Source organism: Vidua chalybeata, chromosome 1, assembly GCF_026979565.1.
Source record: "Vidua chalybeata isolate OUT-0048 chromosome 1, bVidCha1 merged haplotype, whole genome shotgun sequence".
NCBI classification, from domain to species: domain Eukaryota; kingdom Metazoa; phylum Chordata; class Aves; order Passeriformes; family Viduidae; genus Vidua; species Vidua chalybeata.
Window position 1 is genome coordinate 38549367 of NC_071530.1, and position 27376 is coordinate 38576742.

The window sequence follows — 27376 nt, forward strand, 5'->3', positions numbered from 1 at the left end:
TACTAACAAATGATTCCTCATACTTGTGAAATAGGAAAAATAAGTTTACATGAACCTCATACAGAACATAGTATTTTGAGCATAATATTCTGCAAAACTGGAAATTATTGCAGAAACATGTGGCTAAAAAGAAAATACATTTCAAGGATTTAACAAGGATATCTTTCTGCTAATCAAAGTACAGACTCCAACCCTTGATTATTCCCATCACAGTATGAAATAACATTAAGGGATCACACATTCTAAAATGCATTTTATTGTTTTTTCCCCTTTAAACAACACAGATTTTATAGGAAAAATATTAAGGACAGAGTTCAAAGAACATGTGGATGTGTAGGAACAAAGTACCAAGCAAAATGTCATCTCAAGTCTTTTACTATATAACTTTGTTTTGAGAATTGGAAGCTTATCAGTCTCACTTTCAGTGCAAGTCTTTCCTGCATATCCAGGCATGCAAGAAAGGACAAGCAATGAACAGCAGGTAAGCCTTGTGCCCTCAATGCTTTGGTTTATCTCCAGAACTTAAAATCCAGCAATGCTACTAAATAAATAAGGCACACTGAGACACAAACAGAAAGAGTATGCCAATTGCTTTCATGTACACAAGGCATCAAATTTAACTGCCAATAAGTGGGAGGATTTTCAAAGATGCAAATGTAAATGCAGAGTTCAAAAGGTATTCAGGGTTGGCCTAAATGATCTAGTTGCTACTGTAAATCTACAGTTCCTGGAAACGATGAAGTCTCCTGCACTGTTGTCAAAGATTTTGGAACCTATATCCACTATAAACACTATACTAATTACAATTAATTACGTTAATTTTCACCTATAATTTACACAAGGATTCTCCTAAAATGAAGCAGGCCAAGAACACATCCAAAGAGGTATTTCCTCTGCTAGGGCACAAAAGCATGCTGTGGTACCTGGCCTCCTGATCCTGGATCTTGCATAAAACCTATTAAAACCTTTCTGGCAGATCAGAGTTATCTGTGGCCTCTGTTACAAAGTACAATGCAGAGTCTGATCCATAGACTCTGGGAAAATAAAAAACAAACAAACAAAAAACCACCTCAAACCAAATAAACAAACAAACAAACCACCACCCCTGAAATATTTTAGCTGGCTTTAAATTAGGGTAATTTTTACATTAATGATGGAGGCAAAGGTGCAGTCTCTGACCACTGCTGCCATAAATATTTTTCAGAAATATATATTAGAGTAAAACAAACAAGATGTATCAGAGTAAGTGTCTACAACATAAATTCCATACTTGGCATAAAATGTATGGAGCTAAAACAAAGAATAAGCCTTTCACAGTTCCTTCTAAAACTTTAGAAATCTTCCTCCAAATTCCTAGTGTTACTTTGACTTGCTTTGAAGACTAATTCTCTGCCAGAGGTGCTGTATAATTGTTTATGTGTCATCTAACCTGAAGTGGAAGCTGAAATTCAACAAATAAATATGCAAATATCTCCTAGTGATTTGTACTTGCTAAATATAATCCAAGTGTTTATTGAGATCCTATTTAACAATTTCCCAATGGATGTATTTCTTGCAACAGATTAAATGACAATAGGATCAGAAAGCCAACCGTACAGAGCTAGGAAACAAAGATAAGTAATTCTGTTATGAAAAATATTGGAAATAGTATGCTTAGCAGGGAAATGTGACTGACTGGCTCAGTATTCAACTACTTGCCACACATTTACATCATGGAAAAGCATTTTTCCCACCAGTGGAAGAATTTAATTACATGGAGTACAGGGAAAAGAAAAGAAAATCCATTGTGAAAATCCTCTTTCACTGCTTTAGTCTAAGTAGTTATCTTAGAATATGTCAGCTGGACAAACAAAAAATACAAAAATAAGATTAAAGATAGTGTATCTTCACCTAGCAATCAGTAACTATGTGTTCCAGCCAGAGAAAACACTGGGAAAGCTACTGGAGGAGTTTTCCTTTGGCTCAGGGAACAGATGAGCAAGAGTTCTCCTAAGGCATTACTTACAAAGCCAAAAGCTGTTAAATTCAGCGGCGGCTAAAGCAAGTTACAACACAGTCTGCTCCAGACTGTGTGGACAGAGCCAAGCTGCAGTATAATAACATTTAGGGGAAAAAGGGAGCAAGCAGAGAAAACATACCTTATGGTTTTATCCCAAGCCTGAATCAGATTCATGGAGCTTTCTCAAGCAAGTCAGAATATGGATGTAGAAAAGGTTTTCTGCTTCCAGAGTGCTCACCTACTGAAGCACAGGTTCTACACTGGTATTTTCTAGTCTTTATTCAACCAATTTTTCAATTGCCAAATAAGACAGACACTTTCTTTGGAAAACTATGCCACTTGCTGTTGTCGAGGAAGACTTTTTCAGTCCAATAAATCACATCTTTCCTGTCATGCATTCTTTCTCAATTAATCAATTTTTTCTCTATGACACTTTAACATCCCAAACATTTTGATCAAACCATTCCTACAGAACTGCTTTCTCTATGTCCCATTCCGATGTGAAATCTCTCACTTCATCTGTCCTTCCACATTTCTCCATGTCCATGGTTAATTTTCCTTTATTTTCTCAAAATTTCAGTTAAACCACATAAAATGGTGCATAAAGACTAGAGGGAACTTTACAAAGCCACTGAAGTGAAAAACAGGCTGGAGTTCTGAATTAAGGACTGTTTTTGGTCAGCTGTGCAATTCTAGCTCATTACATAAGAGTGAGTGTAAAATCATTCTGCAGCTCAAAATAACTCCTATTTGTGTAATTTCCACTCCATTTAAGAAGTTGGAACAACTGTACCAGCAATTTAAGGAAGGCAGAAGAAGTTAAGAGGATCTAAAAGGTTTTGATACAACGACTGCAATATTATCAGAAGCAGGATTGAGGAACCTGGTTAGGATTCTTTTCTGTGAGGGTTGTGGCGCACTGGAACAGGTTGCCCAGAGAAGCTGTGGGTGTCCAAACCCTGGAAGTGTTCAAGGTCAGGCTGGATGGGGCCTTGAGCCACCCGGTCAAGTGGAAGGTGTCCATATCTTAAGCAGGGGGGTTGGAACTAGATAAACTCTAAGGTCCCTTCCAACCCAAGACATTCTAGAATTTTGTGATCCTATAAGAACAAGAAATTACCTTTTTCTCTTCTATTATTATTTTATGTTCCTTTAATTATTTTACTTAATGGAAGCAAGGAATAATAAAATTTAAACATAATTATGAATGCTAGTACATTTTTACAGCAGTCTTGTGTTTAACCTCTGTCTCTTTCCATACATGACAACTGCAACTACATCCAAGTTTTGGAAACAAAGTACATCAAGTCCTCCTATGCAGAGCTGGAACACACCAGGGTCAGCCTGCCATTTTCCTACTGAAGACAGAACTTGCAGAAAAAAGTGAACATTACCTGTCATTTTCACTTAGCTTTTGCTGCCAGCAAAGGAGGAGCTCCACCTATATATCTAAGTATTTTCCAACCAATTTGTTTTCAGAAATGGAATTCCAGGCCAGAAAAAGCACAACATCATGTGCTTCAAGAAAATCAGAGCTGGTGAACACCTGCACTATGGCTACTTACTTGGAAATCTGGATGGGTTAGTACTGTCACTGTATTTTCAAGCAGCTCTACATTGAAAATTTTACTATCCTGTATGTCTTATCATTTTACGAACCCACTCTGTGTCTGAAAACTTAAGGCTCTCTGAATCAGCCCCAATCAGGGGGTGAGACTAATAGTGTCTATGGTTAGCATCTTAATATAAAGGAAATCAGAAATGTCAAAACTTGTCATAACTGCTCAACAGTATTCTCTCTCTGTATTATGTATCTACTACAACTAAAGGACTGTGACAAATTTTAACCTGACATCCTCACGGTCAGCAAAAAATCAGTACTACTTTTCCTTGGTGACAGTCAGACATGGCAGGGAATACTTTCCCTAATTTCTGGGTGAACACTAGAGAAACCTGCTACCTTTCTGTGAGGTGCACACGCATTCAAGTTTCAGTCCAGAACACACAATTTCCCTCCTGAAATTGTATTATTTTACCTTTACCTCTGTTTGTTCTTTTTTGTGATTACTAAATCAAACAAGGGATGATTGGTTTTTAAATTAATTTGTGAAAGGACAATGAAAGATGCTGATGGCTAGAAGGATGGGAATGAGTTTCTAACAGATCAAAAGAGAGAGAGCACTAATGAGCAGATGTGTCCTGAAAGATTTTCTTAAATGCAAGCATGATGACTATCTCAAGACTGATCCATTACAAATAGAGGTACCAGGGAAGAGCCCTTACTGACTCTTGAGCAGAAAGGGAAAACAGCAGAAGGAGCCCCACTCAGTGGTTCACATTTGAAGAAATAATAAAGTGGGCTCCATTTAGTCCTTGCCCCCTCTGCAGAGCCCTCTGTGCTCCCACATGAGGAGCACAAAATTCAAGTGCTTGTCTCCCGTCCTCCTGTCTGATGAGGCTCATGGGAGCTGGAGCTTTCTCAGGAAGCTCACAGAGAGCTCATATGCTCCAAGGGCCAAACTTTGCTACTGCACTTGACAGAGCAGCTGTCAAGGTAAGAAATATTCACTGCACACATATTCTACAAATATTCTTTTGTACTACAAAGTGAAGCCCCTGAATAAAGAGCCCAGTAGATGACATAAGATCAAGGAATTAGAAACTAACCAGCAACTGCAACTCTGTGGAGTCACTAGACTGTTCCCTTCAGTCATTGAGTTGGACTGGCATGGTTGAGGCAGCTTTGTGACTGTAAGCAAAGCATTCCAGGTTGCCTTTCTTTTTTTTTTTTTCTTTTTTTATTTTTTCATTTTTCAATGTAATTTTAACTGATCTAGTTCACCATACAACTCAAACCAATCAAACACAGATTCTTCTTGGGTTCTATTCCATTTTTGGGAATAGGGGCTTTTCAACTTTGAGATAAAATGTTCTCTGTCAGGAACAAAATCAGCCATCAATCCTGGCAGGCTGGACATAAAATCCATTTTAAAAAATCTCCAGGATATACATGCATTTTACCTTGAACTTCCTGCTAGATTCCATTTGGACTTACTTGAGTAAAAAGCTAGAACTTCTCTGCCTGCCTGAGGGAACCAAAAATATTAGTGCTGATTAAATATTTATTTTGTAGCAACATGAAATCTATCATGCTATAAAAAATTGTTTTGAATGATACCTCTTGAGCAAGACTGCGACTTAAGCTTTTCTTGTTACTAAGCTAAACATTCAAAAAAAAAAAATACAGCTGGTCCAAGAAAACTCTGTTTTGCTTTGGCAAAGCATCAGACAGCACCTTCTGGTTTGCCAACACAGGCAGAATCTTATCTAACTGTGGGATGTGCTTGGATTTACTACCTATTAGCAAAACTCTTAAGAAGCAGTGAAAGGTTCCAGCCCCTTTTACGTATTTTCAGTCAAATCTCATTAACTTCATGCTCTCAGTTTGCACACAACATTATGGCAGTCTTTTCCCACCTCTTAGGGAAAAATTAATAGGAGAGTGTTAAATCTCGTATTACCAGGACTTCATTGCTTTTACAAGCTATGCTAAATAATTAAATGTGCTTGTCAAATAACTGATTAGAGAAGATTTTGTGCTTTGGTATATGTTTTTACTGTCTGTTTACCTCAGTTGACAAAATAAAATCATTCAGAGGGTCTCCTGCACAGCAACTGAAACCTTAAACTTGGAGAGGAGAAGAGCTGTGGGACAATTCTACATAGGATGCAATTAAAGAAAGAGAACTGGATTAAAGCCACAGATGGGGAAACTGAAACAATAGAACCAAAGCTTGCTCTGAGGGTGGTGCTGAATGAGAATGTCCTAGAAGCAAATCTAGCTAGCACCATCTAGCTCTCTAGCAGCTTCTAGACAGGCTTTTGACCCTTAAAGTGAGCAAAAAGGCAGAGAATACATATTGCTTAGAGAGATTAGGACTAATATTATTCAGCCAAGACTGACTTTTCCAACCTTTTTTTTTCTTATCCACATTTTCACAGTAATATATTGGGGGGGTGGGGTGGCTTTGGCTACTGTTATCAGCAGGGTGCAACCATCTGAAATATTCTGTAGTTAACCCATCTGTTCTGTAGATGTAGGATCCTTCAGGTCTGAAATAGAGGGGACAAGGGGTTATGTGCAAAAGGGCAAAGGTCAGACAATTAGACAAGCAACACACCCCTCCACCACATCCATAAGGCAAGGCCATTTCTGTAATATCAAAGACAAAGATAATTTCTGACACAGTGCACGTTGTCCTACCTGCCTCTCTTCTCCACAGGCAGGTCTCTGGAGCCCATTCTATCCAGTAAGACGATCCACACAGTCAACTGAAGCAGATGTAGTCAAATGAACAGCTGTCTCTCCTGCTGATGGGAATTAATTTGTTTGGCCACCCTGGCAATTTTTCAGATGCACTCTTCTAAAGGTTACTCAAAACCAAAAATTGTACAGCTGCAAATCCCTTCTGGTAGCAGCCAGACATATGCTGTACCAGCCTGCTGCTACCAGAGCCTCATCCAGTGTCCCAGGGCTGCAGCACACAGCAGGATCTGCTGTCCTGAACATCACTGTGATGTTCAAGTTGGACTCTGTCAATGAGCACATACACGCAATCTGCTATTTTTTTAATGTACTGGTCACCAAAAGCCACATTTCCATTAAGCAGGAGAGAACATTCCTGATGCTCCTGTTCTCTCACGGCAGCAGAATTCCCTGAATCGACACTTTTGGAGAGTTCTGTAACAGTGAGCACAGCATGCTTGACTCTCATCTGAGCAGACATTGCGAGCAGAGGGTTAAGCACCAGGTACTTCTTTACACTGACTTGTGCTCCAACCTAGCATGTGGATTTAAAAAATTTAAAAACCAATATATTTCTCTCTTGGAAGAGAGCAGCAGGTTACCCAGACAAAATCATGGATTCTTGTATAAGGGTTATTAAGTAAACAAAGTGCTGGAAACAAGACTGAATAGCTTTCAATTGCAGTAAAACTGAGCTTTTTAAAGCTTTTAAAACTTTTGGAGTTCTTAGATACAAACAATTAATTTGGGACTAGCAGTGCACTGGAGATATGCCAAAGGAACTCCCCAGACCTCAACACAACTGCTCTCTTCTGTTATCTGGAATGCTTTTACAGCATTAACTGCCTGAAGAGAAAGAAATGCCAAGGAAACCCTCAGTGATAACCAAAGTCAATTTTGCAAGCTTGCGTGCCACTGTCCAGTAGAGGCACTTTTTCTGTGGTAGAAAAGACTGTTTTCCTTTACATTAAATAACTTAGCCATGAGCTTTCACATGGAAGGAAATAGCAGCAATATGATGTCTCAAATACCTTACTAATGGAGAGGGCAATTTTCTTCTATGGCACTGCCTTCTCCATTCCTTTTCAGAACTCAAGTATCCATTAAGAGTGACTCACTGGTTGAAAAAACATGTGAAAAAGAGACATCCTGAAGTTTGTTTTTAAATGCTCTCCACGGTCAATATTATGGCTATCAGGAATTTGTGAAAACCATAGGTATGTAATATATTTTCAAGAGATGTGGTGCAGAAGAAACCTCATGCTAAAAAATCACAACTATTATTGCATGGCAACCAAGCAAACATGTTTGATTCCTGACTAACCAAAGTCTTTTCTCCTTTCACCACAGCCATGAATCCCTAACCTACTAGCAAGAGTAATGAACCTTTTTTTATCTTTTTCCAGCATCTTGTCCTCTTTCCTGGATGTCTGTGAAAGCAGGTGGAGCCTCCACATGGAGGGACACAAACTTATTTACCTCAACCACCTTACATTGGCTTATCAAATGCAATGGTATATCTCTTCTCTGCTTTAGTTCTACTATTGTTTTAGTCCAGTATTTTTTCCAATTCAGGTCTAGGCTGCCATGTGTAAACCATAAGTACATGGTCCAGGGAGGGAGAGCAGTAGGGATGGTCAGGTACCAAGTGCAAACTACCTGCTGTCAGGCTAGGTATCAGGTATTCTGGAAAAAAAAAATCTTCTAATATTCCTGGGCTCACGCTTGAATTTACCCTGGATAATTTTACAGAAAAGCTTTTTCACAGATCTTTCTACAGAGCCAGAATTACATGAAAACTTTCCTGAGTAAGTTTTTATCCCCACATACAGCCAGGACAACCCTTAGCTGTTCTTCCCCTCATGCTGCTGTGGAATTACACTAAACATTCCTGTAACAAAAGCTATGCAACCTAAGTACAGTAGGGTGACATAATTTTGAGCTCAAGTTGATGGATTTTTCTATTTGCAAGATTTTGCACAGTAATTCCTGATTAATTCTGAATGTTGAAATTAATGAGATTATCAAAGTAACAAGGAGCTAGGGCTGTTCTTGTTCACCACAGTGTTTTGTATTTCTTCTAGTATAAAATTACTTTTTGATATATTTTAGTCTCTTTTCTATTAAAAAGATCTGCTGCCTCTTACCCAGTAAGACAAGAATACACTTCCCTGTAGCTGCAGAGAACTAAAAGACAAGTGTCCTCCACTCCCACTATTCCATGCACGTCCCAGAGCAAGCATACAAGTTACTGCTTTTTCAGTTTTGGGGAAAGCCGATTATTTTATCCTAGGAATTCTACATAATTTGCTAAAATTGTCCCCTGCCCTTTCTACTCTTAGGGATATTAAGAGTGGCTATAGAAGATCCTCTGTTAAAGACAATGGAATTATGCCCACTGAGTAACTGAAGAAAATTCTGAACTCTTTCAGGACTTTACTTGTATCACAGAAGGGATTCAATGAGCTTTATAGAATAATTATTATTTTTCACTGAACTCAATAAAAAATGCAAACCATATAAAACCATATAAATAAATCAGGTAAAATATCAGAAAAATATGCAGAAGGATGCGTTTATGGCTGATCAAACAGGAGCAGGAACTGGCTTAGTATTGGCCCATAGGACTGAAGCACCCAAAATGTACAAGCTCAGCAGCACTGAGCACCCACCGCAGCATCTCTGTAAGGATCTGCTCAAAGACTTTTCAACCTTTCACCACTGAAACAAGAGTCACCTGCTCCACCTCAGATTTTGGAAATTCTGTGGCAGCATGTACCACATAAGAGCCTTTGTTGGTGGAGATGTGGATTTAAAAGGCCTGAAGGAACTCTTATGGTAATCTGGTCTGACTTCCTGCCTGGCACAGCCTGTAATACTTCATGCAGCAATTTCTTTACAAAGCACAAGAACTTGTAACTCTACTAGAAGATATTTCAGAAGCAGATCTAATCTTGATTTAATTACTCCAAGTGATCTACCACATTCCTTTCTAAGCATTTCCAGTGGTTAATTACACCCACGGTATCGTAATTCCAATGTGAACTCCTCTTCCTTATCTTGCCATGTTTTTTGTCTGTTGGAGCCCTATCCCATCTCCCTATACTGATATTTTTAGATCCTAACCACATCACACCTCAAAATTCTCTTACCTGAGATAAATAGTTTGCCTGCTTGGCAAACCAAAACAGGAATTCCTGAGTCAACTGTGCAGCATCTGCGGTGGTGTATTTAGCTTTTGACTAAAGAGACTAAAAGAGAAAAGTCAATTCAAATGTATGGGGAAGGCACCAAACATCTTTAACAAGCTTTTCCAGCTTCTGCAGCACTCATTTGTATGACTTGGAAATTTGGGATGAACAGCACTGCGACCTTCATAGCTTCATTTTCAAACTAACTGATAAATTGTAGCTCAAACTGGATCAGTAGTTACTAAACACTACAGTTAACTTAGAAAGAAAACGATGTTTGATGGCAGGTGGTTTTCTACTGCCCATATGTCAAATCACATTAAAATGACCTGGTACTTCTGCAGGCACTGCCAAGGCAGAAATCCAGGAGTGAGCAATGTATACCTTAAAATACTTCCAGCTGTGACTCTGGTAAACAAAATAAGTAAATTTCCACTACTGCTGTCATTCTATATTACTCAGGCATATTACTTAGGGATTTGTATTACTGTAGCATTCAGAGGCTCCACATAAGGCTCCCTTGTGTTAGGTGATCAGCTACAGACATGGCAAGTTTAATTCGTTTCTGCAACGTTTGCCCAGTGCTTGTATGGCTGAATCCTAGTAAAGAGACAGAAGGAGGACTTGTCTTCTTTCTGGATCACGGATGCTGATGAGATCAGTGTACAAAGACTGCTCAGAACTAGAATTTCTTCTGGCATTTACTAAATCCCTGCACTACCCATGTGGTTCTCAACACATTATAAAGTTCCTTAGCTTCATTAACCATGTTCCAGAAGGGTTTTCAGTCCTTCTCACTGGTTGGGTGAAAAACAGCAGCATCTTGCTGTCTCAGAGGTGTACTACATAAGCACACACCTTTGTAGCTGCAAATAGATGCACATGTACCAATACAAAATAAGAATTACAAAGATAGTCTGCTATTAACACCACCGTTTGTTATGACACCTCATTACTTTTTCACGACACTACTGTTTTTTCCATTAATACTTCACATTTCTACTCACTTGTGGTTTCTAGCAGTTTATATTTTGCATAGCTTAAATGCCTTGTTTTTTTTAAGCCTCCCTCTTCCCTATTCCAAGAATGCCCCTCTGCAAACCAGGAACATGGTTTATGCAGACATATCAACTTTTACTGATGCTAACAGCTTTTAAAAAATTTCTTATGAACACTCTTCATTTGGAAGTCATTTGACTTGAAATAGGTGTACGAAATCCAGCTAACAACTCTGAAAAATTTTACTTTAACCACTGATGCAAAAAACAAAACCAGGCAAATATGGGAGGAAAAGAAAACAATAACCAATAACACTTCCCTTCCTTGGAATCCTGAAAATGACTATTATAATTGAAATATTAATTGTGACAGAAAAGTAATCATATATTTTTTGTAATGCTCTGAACTGGTTCATACTTCAGCTGCCTGTCAGGACAACTTGCTATTGTACACCTGGCTTTGTTATTCGACATAGATGCTTCATTTTCTAGGTGACACACCACATGAATGTCAGCATCCTCACTAGCAATGGAAGAAATGGAAAGATAAAACCACTTCTTTAACATCCATTGCAGTTGGTACTGTATTGAAAGACCTTCTTCTGCTTTTTGCCCATCTAGCAGATGACACAGAGTCCATTTTCAGAATGCAGCTGAACTATGTTATATAAGGGGAAATAGTGACTCCTAGAAGAGTTCACCTCTCCTTTATTTATTTAACTATGTAACTCATAAACTCCCACTACCACATCTCAAAAACCAAAAATCTGTGACCAAGCTACTTATTTTATCAGCATATCTTCTAATGTTTCATTTTCAAACTGGAAGAAAACAAAGATTTTCATTGACTGAGTAGTGAAAACTATAGCATCTGCCAAAAAATAATTACCTGTAAATTCCTTACAAGCAAAAAGAAGTTTCCAAATCTATGAAGGCATCTTTTTTTGATTAAGGACCAAATAGTGCTTCAGTAACAACAACAACAAAAAAGTTAAATGTTGTTAGATTCCTTCTGCAATACTGTACTCTTTCTTTTTTGTGCTTTGACATACTGACCCAAACTGGGATCTACTAGTGAAATGCTGAAATCTACTGGTCCAGGAGCTAGCCTAAATGCTGAATATATTTGTTAAAATTATCTCAAATTAACTTGAATATCTTACTAAAGTGGAATTAAAAAAAAAAAACTTACCTTATTAGAGCTTCATTTTCTGTTCTTTCACTGAAAAGAGTAAAGAAATCTGTATTAAAGATCCATTTGGGAAAAAGAACGGTCTGAAGTAACTATTTTAGTTTCACTTCAATTAACACCAAAATCAAAAGGTTTTTTTTACATAACTGTAGTAAGTCTGTTATTTTGCAGGGTTAATAATTTTCAACACTCTGGAGTGGAGGCCTTTATTTGTCATCTTAATTAGCTTTTCTGAACAAACATTTCAAATGGTTTGGAAATATTAATACAAACAACTGATCTCATCAATTCACCACCTAAATCACAAGCTGATTAGATACATTCAGTAGGTTTATTTTCACTTCAAGCTGTATCTCACGAGCAGTATTTTTGTTTGTGTTGCCATTACCTTTATTGGACATTTGGTATTTTCTATTATAGGATGGATTTTCATTGCGATATGCCCATTTAAAGAGTTTCTCAGCCTGGAAGGGTTTTTAAAAGTAGCTATTTTCTGCTTAAACCCCAAACAGGTAGGGTCAGTGGCAGTTTAGAAGAATGAAAGCAGTAAGCCATTTCAAAAAACACCTACTTCAACTCAGCTGCTCTGTATAACACATTTGTCAACAATTTACCAACACACATCACAAAATCAAAAGACAATAAAGCTTTAAGAGTATTCTTGGAAAGTTCAGGCATAACTCACAACAATCAATGAATGGTGAGGCATGCAAAAATATTAATTAACCTTTTATTTCTTTGTGAGTTTTTTCAGTCTTTTACAACCAGGGAGAACTGTCTGCAAGCACCAGCATTATAATTGGGAATTGGATTCTGGTAACTCTGAAGTAAATGGGTATTTTTTGGTCAACAATGCATGCAAGAAGAAAATCACACTTTTTCTTATTTCATTTTCTAAATTAGCATAACATGAAATAGAAACAGCATGAAATAGAAAACAAAAAGCCAATCTAATAAACTCTGACAATTATTAGCAGTATTTGTCGAAAAGCAGAGAGAATCATGCTGAGTCACAGGCAAAGCATCTCAACCTCTAGCGCTTTCTGTACACTTCATTAGCCATCAGTCAGTATGGTTAGAGATTTACAGATGAAGAGAAAACAAGGAGAGACCTTGTTCATCTTTGCCAAGGACAAATTCGAAGCTTGGCCTCAAAGCATGCAATCAATGCAATGGTTGAAGAGATGAATTCTCTTTACTGCTCTACAGAGAAAATACTATGACTTGGGGAACAGCAGGGTTAAAACAGAGTCTTCTATGAATGAATCTGTCAATCTGAGGGAAACAAAGCTTAAGAGAATAGTAGAAGTGCCTCTTCCCTTCATTTAGGGTATGGTCACCTGATATTTTTGAGAGACCTATAAAATGAGAATATTTCACACATGGAACAGATAAATTTAAAGAGAGACATTCCTGGAGTGCAGTAAATCATGGGATTAACCACTCATTTTGAGAAAAGCCATGAGATCCCATTTTTATGAGTCAGCTTATGAGAGCGGACATTTACAAAGTCCAATTTCCCACAAGAGAGTACCTGCACATGCTTACCTTTAAAGGAAGAATAACTATAAGGTCACTTAATTACTTAGTCAAACATAAAATCCTCATAGGTTTAATTTTCCTATGGCTCCCCCTGATAAGCAGCTATTAAAAACATCCAACAGTACCAGATTAGTTCACATTTACCTGTCTGGCTTCAAGTGTGGGTCACCCACAAAAAATAATTTAAGAAAGATTTTGCATGCAGAAATCAAGAGACAGAACCAGTAAGTATTTTATCACTGGATGCTATGCAGGGTTTCAATAGGATTGAGTGGGATTTATTACAGCACGAGCCAAATCCTTCTTACTTTTCTCATGCAAAACACCCATTGAAGCTAGCCAGAGTGCAACTGAGGACATATTGCATCCCTGATTCTCTATTACTCACCTGTCACAATACTACTGTGCACTGCAGCGCAAAGTTTCTGGGAACAGAATGCTTCTTTCTGGGAAGGGACAGGAGTACCTTACAGGCTAGCCTGTTTTAAATATAAAGCAGGTACAGAAGCAAGTCTGAAGAAGACTAAAGCCATCTTGGACTTGTGACAAGATCCACAGTTTTAAAGAAAAGTATTTCTATGCTAGAAACACTCACAGTGCAAGCTGCTTTGAAGCATATTTAACTCATCCTACATACTTTTAAAAGAAGAATGAAAGCTTTCTTTGGCAGGGTTTATGACTCCCAGAAAAAAAAAAACAACAAAAAAGCAACCTAGCATGCTTAAAAAAACAATTTGCATAAGTTTTCCTTATCTGATCTAGCTATTGATAACAGGACAAGCTATAATGAGGGCCATGAGCACCTCTTACCACAGGTTCTCACGGGCCCTGCTGCCTGTCTAGCCCAATGGTCTCCGAAGACATTTTTTCAAGAGGACCAATTACTATCTCCATCAGGTAGCAGGAAGCTTCTAACTTCAGATCTGGCTTTTACCCAAGTGGAGATAACCTCCACTCCAGTGTGCCCAAAACAACACTGGATAAGTGAGGTTCAAGCATTCAGTGGTCCCTGCAGAAGACTTACTGGATTTCCTTATCTGCCTCAGACACCTTGGCAAAGAATTTAAAATTAAAATATATCTCCTGTTAACTGCTTGCACTGCCTTCATGCTTAATGCCTACTGCTTAGATGGAGGGGGAGAGCGCTACAGGAAAAAAAAAAACAGTAAAAAAGTGAGGACATTTACATTGCAATATTCAGATGTGTCATCTTGCTAAGCATATGCCTCTTTACAGTAAAAACTATACTTGTTGCCAATCACCAAATGTGTTAAATTTGGACAGACTCTAGGAGGATTCTACCAGACTGCCTCAAAGGCACATCAGTACCATTAAGTTAAACTAAGTAGACAACTGTCCACACTCCACACTCTGTGACAAGAGGTTTTGTAAATACATCAGGGTATTTACAATTAGCCTTTCAATCCTGGTACAAAAAAAAAAAAAAAAAAAAAAAAAAGAGAGAGAGAAAATACTGTAAACTTTTTTTCAAGTTCCATCTTTTTCAGAACAACTTATGAACTTTCTCAGTTTTATAAATACTACAATTAACACTAAAAAGACCTACTGATAGAGATTGTTAAAACAATGTAATTTGCTACTGAAGCTGTTCATAATTTTTCTTAAGGAAGACTCACCACTGACTTGTTGAACCACAAGAAGCAAACACTTCTAAAATGATCAGACAGCAACATAGATGTAGATGAAAATTTCCTACTTCAACACACAGAAAATTCCTGACTGCATGGAGTTATACAAGTAAAAATGTTCCTTTTTGTTTCAGTCATTGTTATGTCACCTTTTTTGTTGTATGCTGTTTAGCAGAAACTGATAAATCTGAAGATAACTTGTCGTTAACTAAAATGTGGGTTTGATCCCAAAAGGGAACACACCCAATTAGCCTAAACAACATATTCCCATACGATCCAGTACACAGTAGGAGAAAAGACACCCAGGTGCTGTTCAGAAATTTTAGATATAAAGTACATATTCCGCCTAAGTCTTTGAACAGATATCAGATTAGGGATGAGAGCAGTACTTTTCTTATTATGCTTTTCTTCTTATCCATCAAATCCTATTCATCCTATTAAAACTTACTTTCAAGCTCCTCACACCCATCACAGACATCTTCATTTGGAAAAAAAAAAAAAAACCACAAAAACAAAAAAACAAGTTACCAAAAGATGGACAGATTGACATCAATTCAGTCCTCCAGACAGATTCACCCCAGAATTTATTTCAGTTTACTTTTTTAGTCCCTGCAGGATGCTCTGGTGTGCAGAGGTCCACAAAGAGACTGACTGAACAAACTAACTACAATTTCCTTTTTCACAAAAGATCCCAGAAAGCCACCCAGGCCTGGAAAAGCCAGACAGCTCCTGTTCCATCAAAGCCAAAGAAGGAAAAAGAAAGGAGTAGGGGATGAGCAAGCCTGACCAGGATAAATTTGTTCTTAAAGCTGCTCCAGTAAGTTTGGCTTTCAGTTCTTCTGTTTAGCAGCTCCCAGTCAGAATTAAAAGCATGTCAGTGGAGGTGGAGTAAAAAAGAACAAAAAATGTAGGGGAAAAAAAAAGACAGCAGGGAAAAATCTCACTGACCTCCCTCAGGAAAGTTCTTCCTCAAGACACAAGGAACTCTGCTGGCACAGAAAGTTAATTTAATTCTTCCTGCCCCACCAGCCTTGACTCAAGGCCATTTGATTTCACAGTTTCAGTATCTGCAGTAGTTAACAAGTCGTGCCATGCACTCTGCAGAGTGAAAAGCCATGACTGCAGCATGCCAAAGTCTAATCTGTGACAGGCATTCCCAGTTCTGGAACTCCACACAGCGCGCCTTGGATTGCTTGGCGCTGCAAGGCACCAAGTGTGCACAGTCTGAACTCTGGGACCTAGGGATGCATCCTGAGAATATTTACCACCGGTGCAATGCTAATCATAATCAGCATGCAGGTATAGGCTCTCTGCAGGATAAAAGGGCAGAAGAAAGCCTGTGTTTAGATTGGACAGCAAGAACAAGATCATAGCTGGGAGGCAGAAAACTCATAAAATAGCTCCACTTAAAGCATACATACAGATTAAAAATTAGCCACTGCTGCCAAAAAACTGCATGTAACCCCACCCACAGCTATACCTGCCTGTGTAGAGACTGCCAAATGCAATGTGTTCTGCTGCCTCACCAGCATGACCAGCTAAGAGCCACCATCTTACATCTGTCCTGCTCCCCAAAAAAGTGCCCAAGAAAGAGTCACTATTTATTAGTGCTCTTGATGACTGGCTGTCATAGAAATCAAGGACTTCAATGATTTTTTTGAAAGCTAGTCGTCCTCCTGGGTATAAGAAGTCTTAAAAATCAGCCAGGTAGCTTGACCCAACTGTTTAGAGATAGAATAGTGTGGAAACAAAAATAACCATTGCTACTGCTGTATTGTTTGTTCAGACCGTACTAAAGAGCTCAAAGCCGCTTGACAGAAAATGCTACAAAAATGCTGTCCAGAAGCTATTATCCTCTCCAGCAAATGACGAGTCCACAGACAGTAATGTCTGCAGTCTGCCAACATTTCCATTACAATTCTCTGCTTTAATGAAGAATTAACAAGATTAAATACACTTTGGCTAGTAGACCTTCAAGTTCTATTACAGTACATTGTATTTATATTAGAAATGTTAATGTCGCAATTCTTGACTTTGAAAAGTACAATGATAAATTAATTTACCTTTAAAATAAAAACTGTACCAAAAATAATTGTTTAAGATCTTCAAATTTATTCTACTAATCTTTATAGAAGAAGTACATTGCTTATGCCATTAAAAAGAAAAGCTAATGTATTTTTGTAAGGTAAGAATTAATTGAATTCAAGAAAACTAAGCAGATCCTAGAAAAGGGCAGCTATTTTCTCTGTACATAACATAATCATATGTCCTAAATCCAGTTATTTTCTTCCTCTGAAAGGTATTTAAAGATGTCATCTCCATAAAGCCTGGCCCAGTGCCACAGAAAGCACAATGACATCACTGTCGCTGATGTGAAACCCTGCATTCCACTTAGGCCTGGAAACCTTGTGTAGGACCAAAGACTCAAGCATGAAAAGATTCAGGATGTTGAAAACAAGCATTCACACATATTTTTAAAATATTAAATTTAAAAATTTTAAAAAAACAACCAGCTAATAGTTAAATCTAAGGGGAACCTTCAAGCTTTATATGCAATGTATGACAATGGTGATATGGGACGTTTTGGGAACTTGGGGGTATTCTGGGAAGTTTTGGGAACTCAGGGGTATTCATCCCATGTGTGTTTAACCATATACTGCAACCATTGGTGGAGGTCACCACTTCTGAGACTGATGGCACAAACAGCACCCTGGAATCTTCTCCTCTCCTCTGCCAACTTACTGAAGAGGAACCCAGGGAGCAGATAAGCTGAGACAGCCAAAACAAGGTTTCTTCAGCTCTTCAATCATCCTTAGACTCAGACTGTTTTACACTAGATGCCTGATTTTAATCATTGTCCATATGTGTGAGTAAGCATAAAGAATGCACTGCAGAGACAAGACTTGGACCTTTATGATTTTCTCAGAAAGCATATACTTTTCTGCTTGTAATCACCCCACTGACAAGTGAATCATTATGATTTTCTTAATTGTCCCAGGTTTATCTTCTGTGAGATGGCCAAATTAAATACGCTAGTATATTGAAGGACAAATGTACAGTAAGTATTGCTGCATAATATCCCCAGCCAGTAAAGTTCATTATTGAGTCCTAGAATAAAACATGACAGACTTTGTTATGTTATCTTTTCCAAGGTGTCACTACCAACCCAACACATCCTAGAACTTAATAAAGCCTGGCAGCCTCCAACTCATGATACATCCAGAACATGTAATTTTTTTGCCTGCATTGCTTTTTTCAATAACTGGTGCTGTTCTGCTCTTCTTGGGATGGTGGATGACAACCATCACACCTGCACACCGGAATGCAGCTGTCAGGGTAATTCCATCCAAAATTAAGGCAAGTTTCATGAAAGCAAATGTTTAATACACACATTTAATGGCAGAAAAATATGGTGAACTGGTCTGTAGCACACTAACTGCTTTGAGTTTAGGATCTTTTTTTTTGATACATTTCATTCTTCTACTTTTTTCTACCTGTAAGGCATGTGCCCTCCCTTAACTCCTATGTATAGCATGTGTCCCAGTAAATTGTCCCAATGCAGTTCAAAACTGTGGCACAGACTGCATGATTTGAGCAAGAAATGGCCTTCAGCTCTGCATACTGCATATTGCAAGCTATGAAAAGTACCTGAAGAATAAATAGAATGGAAATCTGACATTTGAAAGTCAGTGAAAGCAAGCTTAAAGAAAAGAGTTATTTCTTCTTATTTATGGGACTCTATAAGGATTTTAAGGTGCACTGTACAACAACGCCGTATAATGATCAGGCCCTCAATTCTGCTGGGAAGTGTTTTTCGAATGGCAGTTTTGGTTGCCAATATAAGAAATATGCAATGAAACAGGTATTTCTAAAAAATGGCTTTGGGAAATGTCTCCCTGTGCCCACCATTTAGAGCAAATATAAATCTTCACTTAAACTGAGTTATATTTCATTATTGTCTGCAGCTGCCTAACTTCTCTTCATCTTTTGTGGAGAGGTGGTGGAAAACATTGTTAGTGACAATGACATCATTTGCCAGTGATAACCAACTATGAATAAATTCAAAATCTTGTTGAATCAAGGTTTTCTGCCTAAGCTAACAGGATAAAAGCCTTAAGAAACTATATTTGCTTTATTTTCTGGAGCTAAGGTCAAGTATGCTGAAGACTCAAGGGGTTTTTTGAAAGGTGGAATAGGGCTAAGCTCCAATTAAGAGACAAACTGAGTAAGATATTTGTTTAGGAGCTATGTAGTAATGTACCAAACCCAATCCATTGGAACTGCCCTTTGTGTTTATTTCTACCGAAGAAAAACAGAACAAAAAGAAATCTACCCAGATATTCATATTCAAAACTGGATTCATGCACACTTAAAACTTTTGAATGCACAACTAGCAGACAAGGGGAAAGTGGTATTTCCCTCACTTTGGATGCTCCATAGAAAAGGCTTAATTTACACTTTTGTATTTTTAGAAAGATGGTATTTGCTTGTTTCTTCCAGTATATCACAGATAATACTCAGCTGCTAGGTTTATGAGGTATTTGCAATTGTAACTCAACGGACAAATCCTTTGTCATAAAGAGAGAACAAATAATGGGGATTTACAAAGCTGTAATTATACTGAGAGGGTTTATGCGTAAGGATGTATTAAAGAAATACTATACACAAAATAACTTTTTTTAAAAGAAATCCTCTAAGCATGATCACTGCTTATAATAAGGGCTCTTTTACCATAAAAGGGATTTTAAATGCATGTCATGCTAAAGGATGCCTGCAGACTCTGCCAAGCTCCCCTACATAGGCTGAAGTTGGTAGCGTATACCTGTTTTACGGTTAGCAAATGATGATGAACAAGCAGAGCCCGAAACAAACCACACTAAAGGCAGATGATGCACTCTGGCAAGCAGCCAAAGCACGTCAGCTGCTGCAAGCCTTGGCAGCGAGTGGGGAGCCGAGCCCAGAGGTGGAGCGTGCCATGCCCAGCAGCCGCACTGGGGGGTGCAGGGCAGGCATGAGCAGGACTGTGGATCGGGGAGCCCACCCCACCTATAGATCAGGCTCCTGCAAGGACACAAGCACGAGTGACAACACACCCATTAAGCAACACACCACCAAGGACAAAAACCATATTCTTGCCTTTGCCCTGGTCCATCTGGTCATGAAAGGCACTTGGACACACAGGAGCAGGATGCTCTAAACCATGGGGGATGCAGCCAGTATTTTGGATCTCCTGCTTCACCAGCAGCTTCCCAAGGACTGGTGTTCCCAGGCACCAGAGACCTGTGGCTGGTTGCACAGCATCCTCCAGGGGACCCGCTCCAGCTATAGCTGTGCCCTGAGGATGTTTTGAAGCTGGCTGCCAGCCAGCTTGTCCCAACAGTAAGAAAACACAAAAGCAAAGATAACTTCAAGCATCCCACTGCCTGAATTAAAGATGATGTTAGGTTTCACTTCAATATATTTCATGAGCAGAATGTAGTTGAGAAGTTATTTTGCTATATGATGCACATTTTTTATTTAGTAATGGTCACCACAGTTCCTACTCTTGTTAAGTCACAATGATTTCTACATCTCCTCACATGGAGCTGGGAATCACAAAGTCAAAACATTTTGTAAAAATTTATTCTGAGATGGTTTTGACCTTACTAGCTTATTGGTAAACTAAAATGGGAGAATCTGATAATTATTCAAGAAAATACAGTAAATAAAATTGTAATTACTTTCCCAAACCTCTTCCATAAGATCAGTGATTCATTTTCCTAGTTTAGATTTTTTTAAATAACTGATTATTGGTATCAGTAACATGCAATTCTGTATTGGTTTTTTAAGGTTATACCTGAACATATTGGAACAGTTGCCAGTGCAATGTATGACCAAAAAAATCCACTGCTTGATTATTAATTGCTTTTCTGGAGACAGACATTAATTAGATGGTCAGGGGAATTCCAGATCCATGCAAAAGATACCAGTTGCACTAGCAATATGTTTCCCAGTTATAACCTTTTTTTCTTAATATACTAATTGCAATGTTTTGGCTTCTGGCATGGGTCCCTGAACCAGTCAGGGCTGCAGGAAGGCAGTGGGACAGGAATGCACAGGGAGGAATGAAGTGTTAGGAGGCACTTGGAGCAAACCCAAGGCACAAGGGGGTTGAGTGGTCCCAATTTGACTGGAGGGAGGAACGGGCAGCATCACCTCTACTATCTTTCCACAGCAGCATAGAGCTAGTTGTGATAGGAGATGCCCAAAGCCTGCTGCAGAGGAGGGGAACAGGAAAATGGGGGACAGAGGCAGAGGTTCATAGTCTTCCAGCCTGATCCCCCTGATGCAAGATTCCAGATCCACAGGCAATATTAAGACACTAAAAATTCTACTTTCTCTCTTTTCCATTTCATTCAGAAAATGTTTTCATAATTGTTTACTTTCCTATTTAAAAGGAAGGAATTCAAGTAGTGTTTGAGCAATGCTTTCAGGCACATGGTGTGATTCTTGGGGCTGTCCTGTACAGGGCAAGGAGCTGGACTCCATGATCCTTGTTGGTCCCTTCCAGCTCAGGATGTTCTGTGAGTCTGTGGCAAAGCAAGTGAATTTAACACCTAAGCTACAATGGATTAGAAAGCCACATTTTCAATTTTACAAACCAGAAGAGCTTTTGCTACATATAATATTTCAACTTTGGTGTTTGACCCTGAAATTAAAACAAAAACAATCTGCGATTTTTGTATTTGGGATCAGTCATATGGACTACATAATGGAAAAGCTCTATAATTTATCTGAATCATTATTTTATTTTGTTCTCTCATGGCTGCAATTGTTCATTGTTAATTAGATGCAGCCACAACAACTCATTGTGCAAAAGGCATACTCTGTTTTAATCAAAATCTTGGATGGCATTTTGGATGGCATCTTTAAAAAGATGGACAGAACACTTTCTGGTTTCCTCGTCGATAAAGAATCAAAATTATTAACTATGAATACATCTTCCCCTGGATGTTGGCACTTACTATCAAGATTAATTGATGAGCAGCTCCTTGTTTCATGGAACTATTCTAGATTTCCTTCTGTTTTGTACCTCCTTTCTTCATTCAGAACAGCAATGAACTGAAAACCCATAGGACACAGCCATGGTGAACTCTTAAATAATTTTTTAATTTCCATTTTATGCTATGATGAAAATAATGCTGTAAACACAAAATATGACTGTGACAGTCTCATCTATCTGAAATCAGATCTTTTTATCTATAATGTTCAAATTATTTTTGCTTATTTTTGATGAAATTCCTGATTGTTTTAGCACTTAAGAGAATTGGCCAGTGTTTGGGAATGAAACACACCAACAAGCGCATGCTTATGGACTGCCTTCATAGATGTATTTTGGAGACAATGTACTGGTTCAGATGATCCTCACTGGTAGTTACTGGTGACAAAAATCTGAACAATGTTTCCTTGGCAGAAATAAGCACAGCACACCACTTTTATCTATCAATATATAAATTGTCATTCGATGAAACTTTTGATTTTGATGCTGCTGCTTTAAGAACTATTGCTAGGTCTTACATTTTGCTTCGTAAGATTTAGTTTTTTCTTTTATGCTAGACTGCTTAGGAACTTCCTGTTAGAGTGAGTCCAGAGGAGGCCATGAAGACGATAAGAGGGCTGGAAAACCTCTCTGATGAAGACAGGCTGAGAGAGTTGAGGCTGTTCAGGCTGAAGAAGAAAAGACTCTGGGGTGACCTTGGAGCACCTTCCAACACCTAAAGGGAGCCTACAAGAGAGCTGGAGAGGGACTTTTTACAAGGACATGTAGAAACAGGATAAGGCAGAATGACTTTAAACTGAAATAGAGTAGGCTAAGATAAGATATTAGAAGGAAATTCTTTACTATGAAGATGGAGAGGCACTGGAACAGGTTTCCCAGAGAAGTTCTGGATGCCCTAACCCTGGACATATTAAACGCAAGGCTGGATAAGGCTTTGAGCAACCTGATCACGTGGAAGGCATCTCTGACCATGGCAGGCCCCTTCCAACCCAAACCATTCTATGATTCTGTAATTCCATGAAATAGCCACAAAATCAGTGTTGTAAGTGCTGTATTCAGAAAATTACAGGGGATTCTATGCTGCAGTATACAAAACAGTGGAACCTAACATGCTGTCTAGCCATCAGTTATGCCTGCTTTCCTTCCCTTTGCATTAATACAGGCAATAATAGCACAATTGTTTTATAATAAATGACATTATATCATAAATTACACTATCATCACATTGTATTATGTAATTATAGATAGACGTAAAAATCTGATTTATTTTAATCTTTTAACTTTTACAAACTATTTAAAGCTTTCAAATCTAATTTCTTATTAAATCTAATAAGCTCAGTTTGCACATACGAGTCGTGATTTTGGATGCCTGGGCACTTCTCTGACCAACTGAAATGTCTTTAATGGAATCTTGTTTCCAGTAAGAACTGAATACAATCTTTCAGATGTTTTAGGTTACGCACTCTAAAATGGCCTTACGCCAAATCATGAGTCACTTCTGAAAATTTAAGATCCTGTATCTAGTATCAAAACCCAGCAAAAAATAAATTCTTTAACTATTATCAGAGTAGAACCATAATCTGGAGAAAATGAAAGACCACTCTGGCTAGTTTCTTTCCTACAGCGAAACAAAACGCAACAGTCAAGGTTTTCAACTGGCCAGTTAAAAACAAATAAACACAAAAATAACCCTCTATCTTAAATGGAGGAAAAAATATTGTAGATTGCTCACAAATTAAACAATTTCTGCCTGTGTTTCAGAAGAAGAATCATAATAGCAATAACAAAAGTTTGTCTCATTTTTTGATATGGTACATAATGCTACATCAGCCCATTTCAAGTACTGTGCCTCTAAAAATTTAAACTAAACATATCATATTTTTACCAATGCATATAAATGGTAAGGATCAAAATCCCCAAAATTTACCTAGTAAAATTAGCATAAGTAGCAGTTTGCCTGCACAACACTTTAAGAATTGACATTCCAAAACTCTTAAAATTATGCTTTGCCCTAAGAAAATACACTGAAAAGCAGAGACTGATGAAACAGCAGCCTGCTTCTTTGTCACACAACTCTTATATCCATAATTCCAAGTAAGTTCTGCGAAGTGACTGACAGACCTAGAGTTTCAGGGGGGAAAAAATCAACATAGCTGAAATTGTGTTGGTTGAATGCTACAGCACAACAGACAGCAGCTCTATATGCCAGCACAGCAGGAAAAAAAATCTCAATTGCTTTTAATAGACAGGCATTTAGTGCAACTAATATAATCTGGAGTGACATTTTTTCCCCTGTCTATTATGTAAGCTGAAAGCTAAACTTCTCCTTTTATACAGTATATTGCCTATCTTCAACACACTGCCTTATCAGCTTTCTCTCAATTTTTAAGGTATTTTAGTAGCAAAGAAGGGGGACTTATCACATCTTTGAGATTCCTTCTTAATACCCTATTTTCTTCCATTCTGTGTTCATATTGCCACACATACAGGCTTCAATAGGAACTGTTCTTTGTTCAGTTAGTACAGTTCATACCCTATGTCTAAAAACCTGATAATTTTAACTCTCCACAGAAAATAATTTTAAAAGGTAAAGAAAAATCCAGGACATTCAAAGTAAAGAAGAAATCAAAAGATGAAACAAAGAAAAGATGGAATTTAAAAACTCAAGCGCCGTCAATCCATTTTACCAGCATCATTCCATAATACCTCTTTTTCAAAATTTCAGGAAAATAGGAGAAAAAGCAAGGAAATGGGTAGTTAGAGACATCACCATTTTTATATCCCAGGCATCTTCTAGAATGTGTGAACATCTACCTTCGCAACAGCAATTATCCCTGAGAAGATTTTCAAAATGGCACTCAGCAGCAGCCTTCGAGAGATCAGAACTTCCCGCAGAAAGAGCAAGACAGATAATGATAGACTTGCTCTACTAAAACAGGAGTTTATGACTCCAAGATACTTAATAATTCTTTTCCAATCTTTCTGTCCATCTATCTGCTGTTACTCATCTCTGTGCTGCCCCTGGAAAAAGCTGATAACTTAACCAGTAACCCTTTCAAGATAACCAGCTCCGATAAACTGACTTGTCTTTAATGTATTTTGATAGACAAATAAAGCTGTCTAAGTGCCAAGGAGTCTGCATATTTAAGATTCAGTTCTTAAAGAAGCAAGTGATTAAAATCTAGTGATTTTGCAAGACAAGTTCATAAGGGCTATAAATACAACACATAGCATCAAAAGGCCTCACCAGCCAGACATCTGAATACCAGAAGGAGACACAAGGCATAAAAGAAATCAAACCTTCAAAAACAGCATACCAAATTGATTAGGCAACACTGGAAGAAAGAGTCTTACAAGAGACACTTTATTGTGTATATGTGCCAAACATGTTTATGATTTCCCTTAAAAGACCTATCTTGCATTATCCTGGTAGTACTTCAGGAGTTCATGTCCCACCTGCCTTCCCTGTGTATCCCACAATAAACAACAGTGCCTCCATTAGAAGAATGTCCCTTCCAGGTACACATCACCTCCCGAAAAGGTACTAAAATCATCCTACCCCAATGCTTTCAGAGCTGCATCATGAGCAGGAATCTCTGACTTTCGCAGCCTGAAGCAGGAACATTCAGCCTATATGCACAGACAACACTGCAGAGCTTGTTGGACTACCTATGGGTGCAAGAGAGCTCTGACCACTCACCCAGCTCTACAGACCATGATGCACTCTGGAAATCTCCCCCTCTCACTCAGAACTGCAGGTCTGCTGAACCATGCCACTGATGCTACCCCATGCATCTGACAGAAAGCCTCCTCCATGTGAAGCCTTCTGCCGGGAGCGCAGAGGGGGATGTAAGGCAGCGGCAGGCACAGCGCTAGCTCATGGAGCACCCATGGTGCCATGCCCAGGAGGTACCAATACCCAGCCCCGCCCTGACACAAAACCCTCCCATAGACAGAGCAGAGCCCACGAGCGCCCCTGCGAGCCATCCTGACACAGGATCAAAAAAAGTTTGAAAAAACCTTACAAGAGGACAGAAATTTATGAAATTGCTAACAGATTCACTCAGAAACCGCAAGATGCCCATGCAGGAAGTAGACTGGAATTTCAAATATTAAATATACCATCTACCCTATACCAGACAATGCTCTTCATTTTCTATTGAAATTTAGTACAGGGGCTGAGACTTCCTATGCCCTCTAGCTGGAGAGGGCCGTGAAACCAGCAATGGCCCATGCTCTGCCCTTTTTCAGAAAATAGATGCTGAATGAGAAAATCAATGGGAAAAAAACAACCTTAAGCTCAGCACAAAGGGATTTTTTTTTTATTACAGCACAAAAACCACATGGCAGGGGCATATTTCCATTTAGCTTTCTTTCTGTTGGTTCTTTTTATATCAGATGTTGTGTTGGTTCTTCTTTTATATCAGATGCTGAGCTGGTGAGGCTGACAGTCATCTTCATTTACCTGGCAGACCCCAGCTGCAGGTAAGGTCTTTACATCACAACAATGCTGCTAACATATTCCCTCTAATTATTTTTGCCCAGTATTCTATTCTCCAGGTCCAAAAGGAAGGAAGAGCTTCAAACACCTGGAAGAGGTGCCTCTTCCTAAAGAGAATAATCCAGCAAAACTGCAATTCAGAATTAATAAAGCCTCACATCTTTTCTGCAGAGGCTTTTTAAGTCCTATATGCAAAGGAGAGTTTTTAATTTATCAGGCAACAGAAAGGGAAGGGCTTTCTACCGGGTGATTTTGAAATTCTTGGTCAAAGGTTAACTTCATTTTTAACTTCAAAGTACAGAAAAACAGGGAGGTTGAAAGAATACAGTAAAACTTCAGAGGGATATTTTCAACCTGAAACCAGGCTATGACAGCAAGTAAAGCTGCCTTCTGCGCTACACCTTTCCTTGCTCTTGGTTTCATAGGCAGTTCCTAAGAAGGGAAAAGGCAAAGTCCATTTGGGAAAGTTTAAAATATAATCAGATTTTTCTGGCTGGGAGCACCAAAGGTGGAAAGGCAGTTTCACTAATTAAGATCTGAACTTCTGCTTCGACTTCAGTTTTTCATAATGTTACTGGATATTTTAAAATATGGTACTCATTCATTGCAGGGTGCAGCACCCGCAGGGCAGTGAGTAATGGTTTTACTCTCGCTTCAGTACTGGCAGCAGCATGTTGGACTGGAAAATGAACCTTTACTTCCTATCTATTTTTATAATCTAGTTATCTACCATCTCCTAAATTCTTACCCCCATATGCACACTAGAAACAAAACATCTAAATCTCAGTACTATGCTGAAATACGTTCACAGCACTGCCATTGACAGCTCACCGGCGACTCTGACTTGTAACTGAGGACAGCATTTGGCCCCAGCCAGTACATCTGTAGTCTGTATGAAAAATTCATGAGCTAAATCTTTTCACTTCTTTTATAAACAGGAGACAAAACGAGCGAGTCAT

General features: G+C 38.5%; 1 protein-coding gene across 5 annotated transcripts in view; it reads right to left on the reverse strand.

Moving 5' to 3' along the window:
* THRB (thyroid hormone receptor beta) overlaps window positions 1–27376 on the reverse strand; it is a 155552-nt gene that overhangs the window by 113781 nt on the left and 14395 nt on the right. For 3 of the 5 annotated variants that reach the window (XM_053948753.1, XM_053948770.1, XM_053948761.1), the window contains exon 2: window positions 11687–11716. The gene's annotated coding sequence lies outside the window, so the exon portion shown is untranslated. Of the gene's footprint in view, window positions 1–6263; window positions 6310–9457; window positions 9521–11686; window positions 11717–27376 lie in introns of those variants that run through there. The other 2 variants (XM_053948790.1, XM_053948780.1) reach the window with 2 other exon arrangements.